Source organism: Mesoplodon mirus (assembly GCF_964341445.2).
Source record: "Mesoplodon mirus genome assembly, chromosome: 12".
NCBI lineage: Eukaryota > Metazoa > Chordata > Mammalia > Artiodactyla > Ziphiidae > Mesoplodon > Mesoplodon mirus.
In genome coordinates, this window is record NC_138988.1 from 72821303 (window position 1) to 72840542 (window position 19240).

A 19240-nucleotide genomic window follows, 5' to 3' on the forward strand; every position below is an offset into this window, starting at 1 on the left:
GGTCTCCCTACCCAGGCAGGGGATGTGCTGTTTGCAGCCCCACTCCAAAGCCTCTCTTGAGCCCCTCCTCCTTTCTTGGGTGAGGGTTCTCAGGACTGCTCAGAAGGCAAGACTGGGATGTGAGCTGGAATCCTAGTACGAGGAAAACATGGCCTCTCCCATCATCCCTGCTCTCCGCCTCCCCTCCCTGACCACAGCTCCGCTCTGCCCCTCCACTTACGTCCTAGTGAAGTCAAGTCTTCACATGGCCAGGTCTCTGCTCCTCGGCCAAGTGTCCTGGCGCACCCCCAGCCTGCCTCGAAGCCGACTCCAGGACGTCTGCTTCACCCATGGCCGAGGGGCCCTACCATCACCCAGGCTCCAATAAAGTCCCCCTTGCATCAGGCTGGGATGAACAGGTTCCTTTAAGAGAGTGTTTTATACCTTATTCTTTACTGTTTGAGGTGGTGCATGGAGTGATGAAGTTAGGACAAGAGTCTACCTTTACCTTCTACCCTAACAGGTGGACTGAGTTTGGGAAGGAAGAGAGATGAGAATTACAGGGAAAGGGCCCTGGTCCCTGGCTGCCCCACTATCCACTGCTCGAGGGACTCCCCCACCCCTCGAGTAGTGATCACTTCCTGTGGCCTCAACAGCTCTAGAGCAGAGCCTGCATCCCTTGGAGGAGTGGGATCACCTTCCTGCGTGTGGGTACGTTTTGTGGAGGGTGTTCTGTTGACATGAAGGAATGGGCTCCCCACCAGTGCCAGGTACTGGGCAAGGCTGGGGGCAGGGTGGGGAAGTGTTCTTCACCGGTGTGGTTTCTTGGTGATTGCTAAGGAACAACTGTGTGAAACGATGACTCCTAGGTGACAGATGAATGTGGCAGCAATGCTGCACATCTGGGGAGATGTGATTCACAGAGAATCGGGGCCCTGCGCTTGTGATGTGGACTCTGGAGTGATATCAGGAGCTCTTTGGGGACTTTTAGTTGATACTGGGACAGGGGGGCCCATGTCCTTCTGGGTCTGGGGGAGTGGGCCACCATCCCCACCCCCTGTGCCCATCTGCCCTTTTTTTCTTCCCTTCCTGGGGTGAGAGGATGGCAAACACCACAGAAAGTGTTCCAGTCCAAGTCCTCACCCAGAGCCGGTTTTCTTGTTCAGATGGTGATGACAGACAACCCTGGATGCCGAATCTGTCTGTGCTCAGGGTCCAACAGAATGGATCTGGTTGACCAGGGCTGCCTGGAGGGGGTTCGGCACAGACCTCCTCTCCCGGTCCCTGGGTGAATTCTGAAATTCAACATGCCCATTGTGAGTCAGGATGGTATCAGTACTCCTTGGCACAAATATGGATCAGAGAATTCTACTATCAGATAAGGGAGACTAAGCTAGATGGCCTCTGAGGCACTTACCGTGCCTGTTCAGTGATTCTAGAACCCAATATACTCAACATTGTCATTAATACGATGTAACTGATTACAGTGTGTTCATGGTATATATTATAAATATGATGGAGACTGTTGGCCTTCCATTTCTCCAGTTCTGGGTGTTATGGATTTAACTACTCAGTGCTTCTCAGTTTACAAATGCACAGCTGCCTGAGCTCGATCTTCCTCTGTAGCCATTTTACCAATTAAAGAACTGGGGCTGAAAACTAAAGGCTCCCCCGCTTACTCATGAAGAGATGGGGGTCCCCTCACTGTTCTCTCCTGCCCACTGCCCTTTGGCCCACTGTCTGCCCCTCCCACAAGCCCACAGGACCACGTCCCCCCAAACTTTAATGCCAGAGTTTGCTCCCTCAGGCCTCCTCTTCCTCAGAAACAACCATCAGTCTTAACTGACTCCTGGTTGGACTCAGAGCAAATCTCTTCCCCTTTGAAGGCCTCAGTCACTTTCTCTGATCAGTGAGGCACACGGGTCTGCAGACCTCGAAGAGTGCCATGAATCCTCAGCTGAGAGCCACCTTGCACCAGGTGGTCCTCTGGCCAGTCCATCCTTGCCCAGGCTGGGCATTCCTGATACAAGGGGACCAGAGAGGGCTGCATGAGAAGCACACCTGTCCTTGTCAACCAGAGACGGCTCCTTAGGGAGACTTGTGAAGACCTCATGGGCCTGGGCCTAAGTGCTTTCACATCTCACCACAAGGGGCAGAGCATCTTGTACTCAGCAAGTCACTGAATGTGAATTGTTCTGATTTCTAGTCTCCTGCGCAGTGCTGCTGGCCTCTGTCTTCTTGAAGTTCACGGCCCAGGTGTTAGGAGTCAGGACTTTAGGAATTAAGGAACTGTCTGGGTTTCATATCGATTCCAACACAGGAAAATGTGTTTATTGAAGGCTTCCTCAGCCCTATCACTCCCCAAGACTGTGACCTTGGACACAGGGGTTTGTTTAACCTCTCTGTGCCTCAGTTTGCTCATCTGGAACATGGATATCCTACGCCATGTCACGGGCTTAGTGAGGATTAACTGGCAGAGCACATGTGCAAAGAAACACAAGCTTCTCCCTTCTCTACTCATAAAGCCCTTTCTGCATTGTTAAGAACTTTCCTTTTCACGGAGCCTCAGAACAGTCAAGGAAGGTCAGCAGGGGCCCCACCTCTTGGGCTTCTGTCTTTCATCACAGATGCCAGGGCTTGGCCCATCCAAGTGCCCTTTGGAACATTCCAGAAGGCTAAATCTTGGTATTCCTCCTCTGCTGCCCTTTCCCTGACCTCCAGCTTAGCCCCACTCCCCATACCCAGGAGTCACAGCTGACCCAGGGATCATGACTGTTTTTAAAAGACCGGTGGCTGATTATTTCCTCCCTCTGCACTTTGGTCCAGTGGGCTGGGCTCAGCTCATCTGAGGTCAGGACCTGGGTTGGGGTGATGGGTACAGCTCGGCCACAGAATATTTATAGGGGAGTCTGGAGCCAGGCTTCTTAACTTGTCCCAGATGTGACAGCTGTTGTGTCCCCAAGAACATGTGTATCCCCACACCCACCGATCCAGGTTAAAAACTGACAGAGTGATAGGTATCAGGAGCCCTGAGTTGCCCAACAGGGGGGACACAGCCCCCAAAGCAGGAAGAAAGAGCACCCTGAGGCCAGAGCACAGGCTCCCTTCCTCAGAGGGCTGGCCGCTGCCTTTGTATGTTGACAAACACATTGGCTGCCACTCCCACTCCTGCCACGGACTCCCTAGTGGCTGGGACATGAGCGTGGAGAAAAAAGAAAGGAAAAATCAGGGGTGCCTCCCCATGTTCTGAGTTTTAGGAGTCCCCTCTTTCACTGCTCTAACCAGAACCAGGGGGTCTCTTCTGCATCTCTCTCTCTGTGTCTCTGCACCAAGCACTCACTTCCGGGTTTCAGGCTGGGCTGAGTTCTGCTCAGGGGAGGCCCAAGGGAAAACTAGGCTCAATTCACCACCAGTTCAGTAAGTAGTACCTGGAATCCTGGTGCCTCTTACCCCCCAATTCACTTGCTGGTACTTACTGTTCAGAGGCTTCTGATAGCTGTACCGTACACTCTGCTCAGGTTTTATAGTCAGTGGGAGACAGAGGCTGCCATGTGTTTACTGCATCTCTCCTGGAACTGGAACACAGTAAGATTTTAAAGCCCCATCAAGTTATAAAACACTTGGTCCTTCTCCTCTCTCCAGGAAGAAGGAGACAAGTCCTGGCTGACTGTCACATTGTCCTCCATCCCCATGAAAACACAATCACACCTATTCACTTATTCATTCCTCTCACAAATATTTCTTGAGCACTGGTTCTGTGCTGGGCCCCTTCTAGACACCGAGAATTCAGCAATGAAGAAACAGACAAAGCCACTGTCAAGCAAGGCAGTCAGAATATAAACAAATAATTAAATATATCATATGTAGGCGATAAGTACTATTGTGAAAAATAAAAGAAGGTAAAAGGATGGGAGTGCTTTTTTACAAACGATGGACAGGCAGAGTCTCTTTGAATAGGTAATGAAATCTAAGGAGAAAGTAGAAAAAAGTGAGTTCTCTAAATATCTGAGGCAGAAGTATTCCAGGAAGAAGAAACTGTAGGGCCCTTTGAAGACAGAGAAAGCATGTCTGTTCTGCAGGTCTGAGGAATAGCCAGGGGGCCTGTGTAAGCGGGGAGCACAGGGCAAGGAGGGGTGCTGTTGAGGATGAGGTCAGAGGTTGGTAGGGGGTGGGGCAGATCACATGTAACCATGTAGGTCATTGTTAGGACGCTGGGGAACAGGGAGTTTGACACGGAGGAGTGGCGTTGCCTGACTTCTAATTTAAAAGGATGGGACTTCACTGGCGGTCCAGTGGTTAAGACTCCGCCTTCCAATGCAGGGGGTGCGGGTTTGATCCCTGGTTGGGGAGCTAAGATCCCACATGCCTCACGGCCAAAAAACCAAAACATAAAACAGAAGCAATATTGTAACAAATTCAATAAAGGCTTTAAAAATGGTCCACATAAAAAAAGTCTTTAAAAAAATTTGTTAAAGGATCAGTTGACTGCTCTTTTGAGAATAGATTTGGGCAGGAGAGTGGGGGGCCAAGAGGGAAGCAGAGGAATCATCTAGAAGACCATGAAATAATTCAGGAGAGAGAACCCCGTGGATTGGTCCAGGGAGATTCAGATGGAGGAAGTTAGAAATGGTTGGGTTCTTAATATATTGATATGTTGAAGGTATCGTGGACAAGAGCTTTTGACAGTGGGCATTCAGATGGAGAGAGAAGATGAACGGTCAACTTGGCGTTGCTCCGGAGACCGTTTGGCAATCACCCTGCTGACCCAGGAATCTCCAGCTCATCCCTTACTTGATATTCAGCCACTTAATGCATAATCCTGGGGAGAGAGGATTCACCGTCTCACACAATGGCCTCACCCAGTGTTTGAAAGTTCTTTCTTATACTCAAAGTCTACATCTGCTTTCTCTCACTGCTCCTAAAGCAATACAGGGCAGGTCTCCAACACCTGCCACACACAGCCCTCCAGATTGTCTGGTTTCTCTCTCGGTTCGCATCCCCCATCAAGGCCATTTTCAGTTGCTCTGGACACGAACACGTTCTAGAAGGAAGTAGCTCTGGGTACTCTACTTCCTTCCTCGGTAGAAGGGCCAGGGACTGATTGTTCTCTGAGGTCCTTCTAGAACGTCATTCACACATTATGGTAAATGATTTGCATTCAGACCACAAATTTAAATTTGGCAAATTCACTCAACCCTTACCCTTTTTCAGGTGGGAAGAATTAGAGAGTTAGCTTAGATCTTGCTTCTTACCACTGAGAAAGCCAAAGCCATTAGAAGAGCATCTCCTTAGGTACCACCTGTCAGCATCCATGTCCACACCCCTTGCTTTCCTTCCCATTACAAAAATGGAGTATCTGTGCTCCTATCTAAATTCAGCCCCTCCACTTTTCTGCTATATTCCACCCCTTCTCTCATGTTCAAGAACACTGGTGACCTGAGAGTTGGAGGGAACAATGGAATAGAACTAATATTTTTAAAATAAAATTTAAGAATCCTTTATAGAAATAAGAGAAAGCCTAAATTTATGTAAGAGCTAACCATGTGTCTGGGAAAATTGAGAATGATCAACTCAGAAACACAGCCTAAAAAATGATTAGACTTTAAAGACAAAGGAACCATACTCAAGGACTCCAGGGACAATACTCGTAATACCTACAAGAGTATGAAAATTATATTGGCATCAGGATATTTAAGAGCAACCTGCAAAGCAAGGCAAGAATGGAACATTATTTTCAGGTAACCAAAAGAAAGGAAACAAATTGTGAGCCAAGGACTTTATATGCAACAAAGCCATCATCTAATTATCAAGACTATAGAAAAATAAATTATATACACAAAGAGTAAAAGAATCTGTGCAAATGAGCCCTTCATGGATAACCTGCTAGAGGATGAATTCTATCCAATCAAGAGATGATGGGGGAAACTTTGGCAAAAGAATGATGGAGGATGTAATGTATTTAAAGTGTATTTAAAGCATGTAGATCTAAAATTTCATGAACAAAGGTGGAAAATACTTTGTAAATGTCATATGTTCTGATAAAGTAGAAAAAAAAATGCAACTTGAAATTTGAGCTAAGAAGGAAGACAGTGGAAAGCAGAATAAGATCATTTTTGCATAGGGAACAGGTAGGAATCCAATGATACCATTTAGAATTGACTATCCAGATAGTAAAAGGTTAAGAAAAAGGAGAATGAGGCTATCTTAAAAGATATCAATGCAAAGGTAACTACCAGAACAAAATGTACACTTTTATAAATATCAAAGCAATTTTTTAAGAACAAAGGAGACATAGAGAAGGAAACAAAATAAATATAACATAATACATGAACTAACTATAATACAAAATGTTGTAAGGAATTTACACCCAATATATTAGTCATATCAATAAAAATAAAGGAGACTAACTTGCCTAGTAAAAGAAATAGATTTTCAAAATATCTTACAAAGGAAAACTCCACTGTCTTCCATATACAGGAGAAACACTTAAAACAAAGTAATGCAAAGGCTAAAAAATTGAAAGAGGATGGGACAAGTCATGCCAGCTAAATAGAACAACTCTAAAGTAAGGGTAGCAAGCCTAATATTAGATAATGTAGAATTTAAGCCAAAAATATCAAATGACAAATAAAAACATTATACTGTAAAAAGGCACAATCTACAATACAATACAATAGATCAGTTATTAATATCTATGTACCAGATTACAAAGAAACAACTTTTTTGTAAAATAGAAATTACAGCAATGCGAGGAGAAATAGATAGAAACAATAATGATAAGAGAGTTTTACACACCACTCTCAGAATGAGAGGGGCACATGAACAAAAAATAAGTATGAATAGGGAAGACTTAACCAACATGAATCATAACTTAGATTTCATAAATATGTATTAAATGCTGCACCCTTTAGTAAAAAATATACTTTCTTCTCAATCAGACATGAAATATTCATTGAAATTGATCATATATTATATCACAAAGGAAACATAAGTAAGTTCCATAGTAGAAACATTACAAACAGAATTCTCTGATCACATGCAGTAAAAGTAGAAATAAAAAGAAAAAGGTTTAAACGCCCTTCAAAAGATGGAGAGAAAGGGACTGACTTGACTCTCCCACTTAAAACAACAACAAAATGTCTGAACAAAATATATGAAATGATGGTTTTCAAGATACCAGACATCAAACCATGAAGGACTGTGATCCTGAAGAATTGGGAAACAAAATGAGATGAGTTCTACAATTCCATCAGCTTGGTGCCTGGAGAGAGTTTCCAGGCCACAGCACAGGGGGAGAAAAGCCAGGCAGAGCCCAGTGGACTCCCTGGCTTGAGGAGCTGAGAGTCTGAGGAGATCAAGGTAGCCAGAGTTAACAGGACAGAGTACCAGAGAGAGGACAGTTGCAGAGGGTCCCCCTCAAATATTCAACAGAATGCTGGTAAGCACATACATGTAAGGAAACTACCTGTCTTAGTCCATTTGGGTTGCTATAACAAAATACCAAAGACTGGGAAGCTTATAAACAACAGAACTGTATTTCCCACAGTTCTGGAGGCTGGAAGTCTGAGATCTGGGTGCCAGCATGGTCTAGTGAGAGTGCTTCCCTGGTCCCAGACTTCTCATTGTATCCTCACATGGTGGGAGGGGCTAGGAAGCTCTGTGGAGCCTCTTTAATAAGGCACTAATCTCATTCGTGAGGGTTCCATCCTTAAGACTTAAGCACCTCTCAAATGCCCCACCTACTAATACCATCACCTCTGGGGGCTAGGGTTTCAACATAAGAATTTGTGGGGAGTGGGGCAGACACAAACATTCATACCACAGCACTACCCAAAGCCGCAGAAAGAACCTCCTAAAAGGATAAGAAGAGGGACTTTCCTTGTGGTGCAGTGGTTAAGAATCCACCTGCCAATGCAGGGGACATTGCAGGGCTCCAACCCTCAAGCCCTGGTCTGGGAAGATCCTACATGCTGTGGAGCAACTAAGCCTGCACTCTAGAGCCTGTGAGCCACAACTACTGAAACCCGAGTGCCACAACTACTGAAGACCACGCACCTAGAGCCTGTGCTCCCAACAAGAGAAGCCACTGCAATGAGAAGCCCGCACACCGCAACAAAGAGTAGCCCCTGCTCACCACAACTAGAGAAGCCCGTGCACAGCAATGAAGACCCAACGCAGCCAAAAATAAAAATAATAAATAAATTTATTTTTTAAAAAAAGGATAAGAAGAAACACTGCTGGATACCCTCACAGAACCTAGAGTAGTGTCTGCTCCAACTAGCTGAGCTGGAAAACCTCATAATTCATGTTAGTTATATAGAGTACTCAGAAGGATCTTGCCTCAAAAGTGGGGAATAATTAGCCCTAGACTAAACATTGCAATGGCTCTATCTGACAAATCTTTAAACCAAGACCTGAAAGGATTGAACAGTTTCCAGGTAACTTAACTGCATCCCAGAACAAAACTCAGGAATATTTTTAGGAATACAGAAATATTCAAAACCCAGTAAATTACAATTCCTAATGTCTGGCATCTAATAAAAAATTACCTGGTGTACAAAGAAACAGGAAAGTATAACCCATAATGAGGAGAAAAATCAATTAATTAAAACCAACCAGAACTGGCCACAAATATTAGAATTAACAAAGACATTAAAACAGTTATTATAACCATAACCTATATGTTCAAAAGTTAGTACAGAGACATAGAAGATGCAGAAAAGACCCAAACTGAACTTCTAGAGAGGAAAACTACAAGGCTTGACTTGAAAAATACAATGGGTGGGATTAACACAGATTAGACATTAGAGAAGATTAGTGAATTTTTAAGACATGGCAATAGAAATGACCTAAAATGAAACACCCAGAGAAAACATAATAAGAAAACAAAATGAAAAGAGTATCAGTGAGCTGTAGGACAACTTCATGCTGCCTATTATACCTATAATTGGAGTCTCCAAAGGATAAGATAGAGAGAAACCAAAAAAGTCTGAAAAAATATTGGCTTAAAATATTAAAAATATGATTAAAAATATTAATCTACAGACCCAAAAAGGTCAACAAACCCCAAGCACAATAAACACAAAGAAACAACACTAAACCAAATCATAATAAAATTACTCAAAACCAATGATAAAGAGAAAACCTTAAAAACAACCAGAGGAAAAGACTCCTTACAGAGGAACAAAGACAAGGATGCTAGCAGATTTCTAGTCGGAAACAATACAAGCAAAAAGACTGTGAAGCAGCATCTTTAAAGTACTGAAAGGAGTAAACTGTCAACCTAGAATTCAATACCCAGTGAAACTATCTTTCAAAAACTAATGCAAATAAATAACTTTTTAGCATGCAAGAACTGAAAGAATTCATGCCCTGCAGGACCACACTATAAGATTTGTTAAAAGAAGTCCTTCAGGCAGAAGAAAAGGATACCAGATGGAAATATAAAATTACACAAAGAAATGAAGAACACTGAAAATCGTAGCTATGTGGATACATATATAAATTTTTTTCTTATTATTTAAATCTCTTTGAAAGATAATAACATTTAAGAAAAAAACTCCACTGTAGTGTGGAGTTTATAACATATTTAAAAGTGAACTCTATGACAGAGATAGCATAAAAGCTGTAAGGAGATAAATGGAAATATGCTACTGAGAGTTTCTTATAATATATATGAGGTAGTATAAAATCACTTGAGTTAGGTTGTGATGAGTTAATGATGTATACCATAAATCTTAAAGCAACCACTAAAATAGCAAAACAAAGAGTTATAGGTCATAAGCCACTGAAGGAGAGGAAAATGGAGTAAAAATTCAATTAATTAAAAAGAAAGCAAGAAAAGAAAAGAAAAATCAAGGATATATGGTACAAATAGAAAACAGACTGCAAGATGACATATTTAAACTTTATATCAATAATCATATGAATGGAAATGGTCTAAACACCCCAATAAAAAGGCAGAGATTTTTAAAATGGATGAAAAAGCAATCTCCACTATTGCTGACTACACAAGACTCACTTTAAATATAAAGACACAAATAAGGTAAAGGAATGAGAAAAGATATACTGTGCTATGACTAATCAAATGAAAGCTGGAATGGCTATATTAATATAACACAAAGTAGATTTTAGAACAAAGACTATTACCAAGGATAAGGAATGTAATTTCATATGCTAAATTAGAGGTCATAAAAATCCTAAATGTCTATGTACCCAATAACTGAGTTGCAAAATATATGAAATAAAAACTGATAGACAAGTCCACAATTATAGTTGAAAGTTTTAATACCACTCTCTACATAACTGGTACAACAGAGACAGAAAGTCAGTAAAGATATAGGAGATTTGAACACGATAAATCACCTTGACCTAACTGACATTTATCATCCTCCATTAAGAACAGCAGAATATGTATGCTTCTCAAGTAAACATGAAACATTTACAAAGATATTCTGAGCCATAAAACAAGTCTCAATACATTTAAAAAGATTCATGTCATACAAAATATATTTTCTGAACACAATGGAGTTAAAGCAGAAATCAGAAACAGAAAAATTGAAAATCTCTGTGTATCTGGAAACGAATAACATACTTCTAAATAAGCCACAGATCAAAGAATAAATCATAAAAGATAATGAAAGTATTTTGAATTGAATAAAAATGAAAACAAAAAATTATCAAAATTTGTGGGATGCTGCTGAAGCATTATCCAAAGGGAAATTTATAGCACTAGAGAAACACCCAAATTAGAAAAGAATAGCCTCGCATCAGTAAACTCCCAGCTAAACTAACGAAGAAAAAACAGATGAAACACAAATTATCAATATCAAAAATAATAGAAGTGACATTATTACAGATTCTATGGGTATTAAAAAGGTAATAGAAGAATATTTTGAACAATTTTATGCCAAATAATTTGACAACTTACTGAAGTGGAGAAATTCACCGAAAGACACAAACTCCCAAAACTTGTGCAAGAAGAAATAGATAACCTGAGCTATTTAAAAATTTTAGCTTATAATTAGAAACCTTCAAATAAAAATCCTTTGGACCGAGGTGGGTTCACTGGTGAATCCTATCGACACTCAGGAAGGAGATAATACCAATTCAATACCAGCTTTTCCAGAACATTAGAAAGAAGGGAATATTACCCAACTCATCTTATGAGGCCAGTATAACCTTGATAACAAAACCAGGCAAGGACATTATAAGAAAATAAAACTAAAGACTAATATCTGTCATAAACATAGATGCAAAAATTATTAATAAAATTTTAACAAATCAAATTCAGCAAACATATTAAAAGAATAATATGTATGACCAAGTGGGATTTATCCCAGGAATTCAAGTTTGGTTTAACATTTAAAATAATCAATCAGTGTCATTTACCATATTAAGAGACTAAAAAGTAAAAGTTATGATCATATCTATGGATTCAGAAAATCACTTGGAAAAAAATCAAACATCCATTCCTGATAAAAACTCTAATCAAAGTAAGAATGGAAGGGAACTTCCTCAACCTGATAAAGAATGTCTTTGGAAAACCTACAAATATAATCACACTTAATAGTGAATAACTAAATGCTTTCCCCTGAAAAGAAGGAAACAAGATAAGGAGGTTGGCTCTTATCATTTCTGTTCAATATTTATTGAAGGCTCTAACCAGAGCAGTAAGGCAAAGAAGAAAACTAAAAAGCATCCAGCTTATAAATAAAGAAATAAAACTGTTTATATTTGCAGACAGCATTATTTTCTATGTAGAAAATTCTATGGAATCCACAAAAACAGTTACTAGAACTCATAAGTAAGTTTAGCAAGTTTGCATGAAACCAGACAGTAGACAAAAATCAATTTTATTTCTATATAGTAGTAATGAACAAGAGAACGTTGAAATTAAATAAATACCACTTACAATAGCATCAAAAATGTGAGATATTTAGAAATAAATCTGACAAAAGATGGCCAAGACCTGTATACTGAAGCCTATAAATCATTGCTGAGGCAAGTTAAAATAGACTTAAGTAAATGAAGAGATATATCATGTTCATTTTTAGAAGACGCAATATTGTTAAAATGTGAATTCTCAAATTTACCATTAGATTGAAAGCAATTCCAATCAAAATGTCAGCAGAGTTGGGTTTTTTTTTTTTTTTTTTGGTAAAAATTGACAAGCTGACTTTGAAGTTCACATGGGAATGAAAGAACCCAGAATAGCCAAAACAACTTTGAAAAGAAGAACAAAGTTGGTAGATTAATGTTACCTGATTTCAAGATTTATTATAAAGTTATGGCAATCAAGACAGTGCAGGATTGGAATAAACATAGGCAAATAAATCAGTGGAGCAGAAGAGAAAGTCTAGAGATAAGCCCACATATACATGGACAAATTACTTTTGACATAGGTGCAATGACAATTCAGTAGAGAAAAGATAGCCTTTTCAAGAAATGGTCCTGGAAAATCAGAATATCTGTATGTAAAAATATAATAATTTTCTGATATACCTTGCATCATATAACAAAATTAGGTTGAAACAGATTGCACACCTAAATGTAAAATCTAAAAGCATAAAACTCCTAAAGAAAACATAGGAGAAAGCATTTGCAACCTTTGGTTAGGCAAAGATTTTTCAGATAGGATATCAAAATCATGATCCATAAGAGAACAAATTTATAAATTGTATTTCATCAGAATTCAAAACAGCCCCTCTTTCTTATACTCCTAAAAAAAATGAAAAGACAAGCTACAGACTAGGATAAAATATGAGTGAATTATAGTTCTGACAAAGGATTTATATACAGAATATACAAAAACTCTCAAAACTTAATAAAAATAAACCATACAAATCTATAAGAAAATGGGCAAAAGGTTTGAACAGCCATTCCACCAAAGAAGATATATGGGTGGCAAAAAAAGCACATGAAAAGATACTCAACATCAGTAGGTATTAAAGAAATGCAAATTAAAACCACAGTGAGATACTACTACACACATTTTACAATGGCTAAAATTTTAAAAACTGATTATGTTAAGTGTTGGTGTGATAGGGAGGAACTGAATCTCTCATATATGCTCTAGGGAACATAGGGATCACTTTAGAAAATAGTTTGGCAGTTTCTTAAAACATACACACATCATATGATCCAGTCATGCTATTTCTAGGTATTTATCCAAGAGAATGAAAGCATATGTCCTTACAAATGTACACTAATGTTCATAGCAGTTTTATTTATATTAACTAAACTGGGAACAACACAAATGTTCATAATCAGTTGATAAATACTGATAAACAAATTGTTGTACATATTTACAATGGAATTCTATTCTGCAGTAAGAAGAAATGAACACTAAAACATGGATGAGTCTCAAAATAATTATGGTGAGTCAAAGAAGCCAGATAATAAAGTACATACTGCATGATTCCATTTATATAAAATTCCATGAAAGGCAAACTAATCTACGTGACAAAGCAGGTCAGTGGTTGCTTGAGGGTAATGAAGGGTGAGAGAGATTACAAAGGGATAAAAAGAAACTTGAGTTTAATTGTTCACTACCTTGATTGTAATGGTGATGATATCACTGGTGTTTAAAATTGTCAGAACTTATAAAATTGTATGTACTTTAAATACATGCAATTTATTGTATGTCAATTATATCTCCATAAAGCTGTTAAGAAAAGACTTTAAGGACTTCCCTGGTGGTGCAGTGGTTGAGAGTCCGCCTGCCGATGCAGGGAACACGGGTTCGTGCTCCGGTCTGGGAAGATCCCACATGCCGCGGAGTGGCTGGGCCCGTGAGCCATGGCCGCTGAGCCTGCGCGTCCGGAGCCTGTGCTCCGCAACGGGAGAGACTGCGACAGTGAGACGCCCGCGTACCGCAAAAAAAAAAAAAAAAAAAAAAAGAAAGAAAAGACTTTAAGATGGAAAAATATTTTTAAGATGTCCTTCCAACTGTAATTGAAAAACAATCTTTTATTAAACAATTCTTAGGTGAGAATAAAAATACCAACAGGAATGAGAGAATTCTGAAAAGAAAGGATAATCAAAGCACTAAATATCCTATTTATAAAACACATTTGAAGCAGAGATCAGAGAAAAATTATGGTCATAAACACCTATATCTCTAAAAGTGGAAGAATAAAAATAATATAATTAAAATTTCACCTCAAAAACCAAAAGAAGGAATTCCCCCCCAAAAAAACACAAGGAAGAAAATAATAAAGCTAAATGTGTAAATAGTTGAGACAGAGAACAGGAAAGTAGTAAATCTAAACTATAAATTATAAACCCAGGGTGCTTTTGGAAACTGACTGATAGAGACAAAATAGTAGCTAATCTAATTTAGAAAAAAATAAGAAAACATGAATTTATATAATAAGAATTGACAAGAAAGGAATAATCATTCATATATAGGAAAGTTTTTAAAAATGTGCCTACTTTCCACACATATATGCAAATAAAGTGGGTGGAAAGAGTAGGGGACTGAGTAAAAGTTCACTGATTATACATTTTTTTAACATCTTTATTGGAGTATAATTGCTTTACAATGGTGTGTTAGTTTCTGCTGTATAACAAAGTGAATCAGCTATACGTATACATATGTTCCCATATCTCTTCCCTCTTGCATCTCCCTCCCTCCCACCCTCCCTACCCCACCCCTCTAGGTGGTCACAAAGCACTGAGCTGATCTCCCTGTGCTATGCGGCTGCTTCCCACTAGCTATCTATTTTATGTTTGGTAGTGTATATATGTCCATGCCACTCTCTCACTTTGTCACAGCTTACCCTTCCCCCTCCCCATATCCTCAAGTCCATTCTCTAGTAGGTCTGTGTCTTTATTTCCATCTTACCCCTAGGTTCTTCATGACTTTGTTTTCTTAGATTCCATATATGTGTGTTAGCATACGGTATTTGTGTTTCTCTTTCTGACTTACTTCACTCTGTATGACAGACTCTAGGTCCATCCACCTCACTACAAATAACTCAATTTCATTTCTTTTTATGGCTGAGTAATATTCCATTGTACATATGTGTCACATCTTCTTTATCCATTCATCTGCTGATGGACACTTAGGTTGCTTTCATGTCCTGGCTATTGTAAATAGAGCTGCAATGAACATTTTGGTACATGACTCTTTTTGAATTATGGTTTTCTCAGGGTATACAGATTGCCAACAAACACATGAAAGAATGCTCAACATCATTAATCATTAGAGAAATGCAAATCAAAACTACAATGAGATATCATCTCACACCGGTCAGAATGGCCATCATTAAAAAATCTAGAAACAATAAATGCTGGAGAGGGTGTGGAGAAAAGGGAATACTCTTGCACTGCTGGTGGGAATGTGAATTGGTACAGCCACTATGGAGAACAGTATGGAGGTTCCTTAAAAAACTACAAATAGAACTACCATACGGCCCAGCAATCCCACTAGTGGGCATATACCCTGATTATACATTTTATATGGTTTGAAATTTAGAATCATGTTAATATTTCACATATTTAAAGAATAAAATTGAATCAACATGAGGGAAAAGATATTTACATCATCTCTAAGTATCTTCCAACAAATTACTTACTAATTACAAAAGAAAAAAGTAACAACTTTACAACGGTGAAATCTGGCTTAAAAACATTTTGATGAAGTGATGAACATTAGCCTAATCAATAATGGGACAAACCAACATCATGGCCCCCTATGTATTTCACTGACAAGGACAAAATTCACTTAGAGTTTGTGCCAAGGATGCACTAACTGAATCCAATCTACATGTAATACAATACAAAAGAAGAGGGAACTGTTCCAGATTAAAGAGACATGACAACTAAATGCAGAATGATGCTGAATTGAATTCCGGGCTGGAAAACATAATTGGTACAAAGGACACTACTTGAATAAGAGAAGAAATTAGAATATAAATTGTTGATTAAATACTAGTATTGTATAGATGTTAACTTTCCTGATTGTTAATGATACCGAGCTCATACAACAGAATTTCCTTCTACTTAGGAAAAAAATAACTATGGAAGAGTAAACAGGCATGATGAAATGTAAATTACTAGTAAATGAGAGAGAGAGAGAGAGAGAGAGAGAGAATGATAAAGCAAATGTAGCAAAATGTTAACCATGAATAGACCTAAGTAAGCAAGTATAGGAATTCATGTACTATTCTTGGAACTTTTCTATAAATTGGCAACTAAAACAAAATAAATGTTAAAAAATTGTATTCACACCTCTCCTATAGCAGCCCTTATACCCATTAAGTACCCCAATTTCTATATTCCATAACACTTAAGTTCTAATATCAAATATATACTATGATTATCATGAATCTCCCTCCATAAAAATACAAGTTCTCAGGGACAGGAACATTTGCAATTTTGTACAACGAGGTAATCCTGTTTCTAGAACTGTACCTAGCATTTCATAGATGTAAAATAGATATTCTTCAGTTAATGAATAAATGTATAATTGGTTAAAATCGGCTCTAGAGTCACATGAGTCAAATCCTTGCTCTTAGTGTTCCTTGATACAACGTGGGCAAGTTACTGAACCTCTCAGGACCTTAGCTCCTACTAAGTATTTACTTCAAAGGGATATGAGGAGAGTGACATCCGCAAAAATTGTGCAGTAGGAACAAACTCCAAAAGTTTGTTCTCCACAAAAGAAATAAATAAACTGGCAAAAACTGTGAGAATCAACTTTTTTCAAAACTCTGGAATCGAATCAAAATTTACCACAAGCACGGGCTTCCCTGGTGGCGCAGTGGTTGAGAGTCCGCCTGCCAGATGCAGGGGACACGGGTTTGTGCCCAGGTCTGGGAAGATCCCACATGCCACGGAGCGGCTGGGCCTGTGAGCCATGGCCGCTGAGCCTGCACGTCCGGAGCCTGTGCTCCGCAACGGGAGAGGCCACAACAGTGAGAGGCCCACGTATGGCAAAAAAAAAAAAAAAAAAATTTACCACAAGCAGAGAAATGATTAATTGATTAAGAAAAAACACAAAAAACAGATGAGTCTAGATAAGAGAGCTTTGTGACATTTTAACTTACCCTGATACCATCTCCCGCTTCTCAGCTTGCAGTGGCATGAAGACAACAGCTGGCATTCCTAGTATGTACCTGGAACCAGAGGAAGCAGAACAGACTTTATTCTCAAACAAATGTAGTTTTTTTTAAACCCGTCTGGTGGCTCCTTGAAGAACCCTCTCAAATGGCTTGCTTTATTTCACCTCACTCAGAACATTCCCAGGGTTGAAGTAGCTACCCAGGGAAATTTTTTTCAAAACATTTAAAGGCAAATGTATTAGCTTTTGCTTCCTGAGATTGGGAATAACGGTTGGGGAAAACAATAGACTAACCTAAAAGCTTGGGAGGAAAGGCTGGGAAATGAGATGATTTGGGGAATAAGGATTTTGAAAAGCAGTCACCTATTTCTGGGAATCTAGAAGGCCATGCACCTATTCAGGGCTGGGCATATGCTAAGAAAAGACCTGAGAAGGCCCTAGGCTCTTACCTCTGGCTGAATTCAGGCTCTGTAGGAGCAGGGAGGGAAGGCTTAGGGGGAGTTGTAGTCTGCTTGGCTGAGTGTTGGAATGCATGTCCCAACACACACACACATGCACACACACACGCACACACAGAGTCCATCTGCAAAGGCTGGAGGATTTTTTTCTTTTAGTTCTAAGAGCATAAGTAAATTTCTCTTGAACCACTAACTGAGCATTAATCTAACAGAACAGACTTTAATGACCACATATAACAAAGGATACAAACTTTCCAAAACGAGTTCAGAAAAGTCAAAGAACAAGGGACATGCAAATCAAAACTACAGTGAGATGCCATTCATACCTACTAAGATGGCTATAATTTTTTTTAATAAAAGTAAAAAGTGTTGATGAAGGTGTAGAGAAACTGGAACCCTCACATATTGCTGGTAAAAATGCAAAATGGTACATTAATTGCATGTTGGCAGTTCCTCAAAAAGTTAAATATAGACTTATCATATGACCCAGCTGTTCCACTCCTAGATATATACCCGAGAGAGAACTGAAAACAGATGCTCAAACAAAAAACACGTGTACACAAATATTTATAGCAGAATTATTCATAACCGAAAGGTGGAAACAATCCAAATGTCCATCAACATGAATGGATAAAGAAAATACGGTATATCTGTGCAGTGGAATATTATTTAGCCTTAAAAAGAATGAAGTACTGATACGTGCTACAACACCGATAAACCTTGAAAACATTATGCTAAAAGCAGCCAGACACAAAAGGTTATATACTGTGTGATTCCATTTACATAGAACGTCTAGAATAGGCAAATCAAAGCAGAAACCTGATTAGTGGTTGCCAGAGGCAAAGGGGAGGGGAGAATGGGGATTAACTGCTTAATGTGTATGGGACTCCCCGGGTTGTGGGGATGGTGTGTGACAAAATGTTCTGGAATAGTGGTAATGGTTGCACAACGTTGTGAAGCCACTGAATCGTACTTTTAAAAATGGTTAAAGTGATAAACTTTATATTATGTGAATTCTATTTCAATTTTTTTTTTAATGGGGTCTCAGTTCCCCCACCAGGATTGAACTCCGGCCTCTGCAGTGAAAGCTCCAAATCCTCACCACTAGACCACCAGGGAACTCCCTATTTCAATTTTTAAAGAAGTAATATGGGATGCTCAAATACAATGATGGATTTTGAACTTTTCAGGACTGAGTCTTTCGAAATAAATGCCCAGTGAATATTTACACATGGGCCTCCTCCAACTGGCCTCTAAGACATTTTCTTATTCTCATTGGTCAGGGTCATCCTCATCTGCTCAGCAACCCTCTCCCATTGGCTGGATCCTTGATGCCAAGGCTCTGAGTGAGAACCCGGGTCCCCCAGGTCCTGTGGCAGGGACACAAGGAAGCATAGGATAATGGTAAACCGTCCTATAAGGGTCTGGGTCCCCAAGGGCTAGCTGAGACTGGGTAAAGTTTCCTCTGTAGTGAGAGGCCTTTGGTTGGTGGGAAAAGGTCAGAAGTTGTCATTAGGGGGCTCTGAATTGCAGCTCTGCCCCTAACTCTTATGAGGCCTCAAGCTATTCACACCTCTCCCATAGCTCCTATAGCTGGATGGTGCTTTTTTTCTGAAGTAAAATGGAAGTGAGGACTCTGGGATCACAAGCATCACATTATCAATGTGGTTTGATGGTCTGCTAAATATAAAGTGAGGGCCACTGCCCTCAGAGGCCAGACTGCAGCCTATCTACA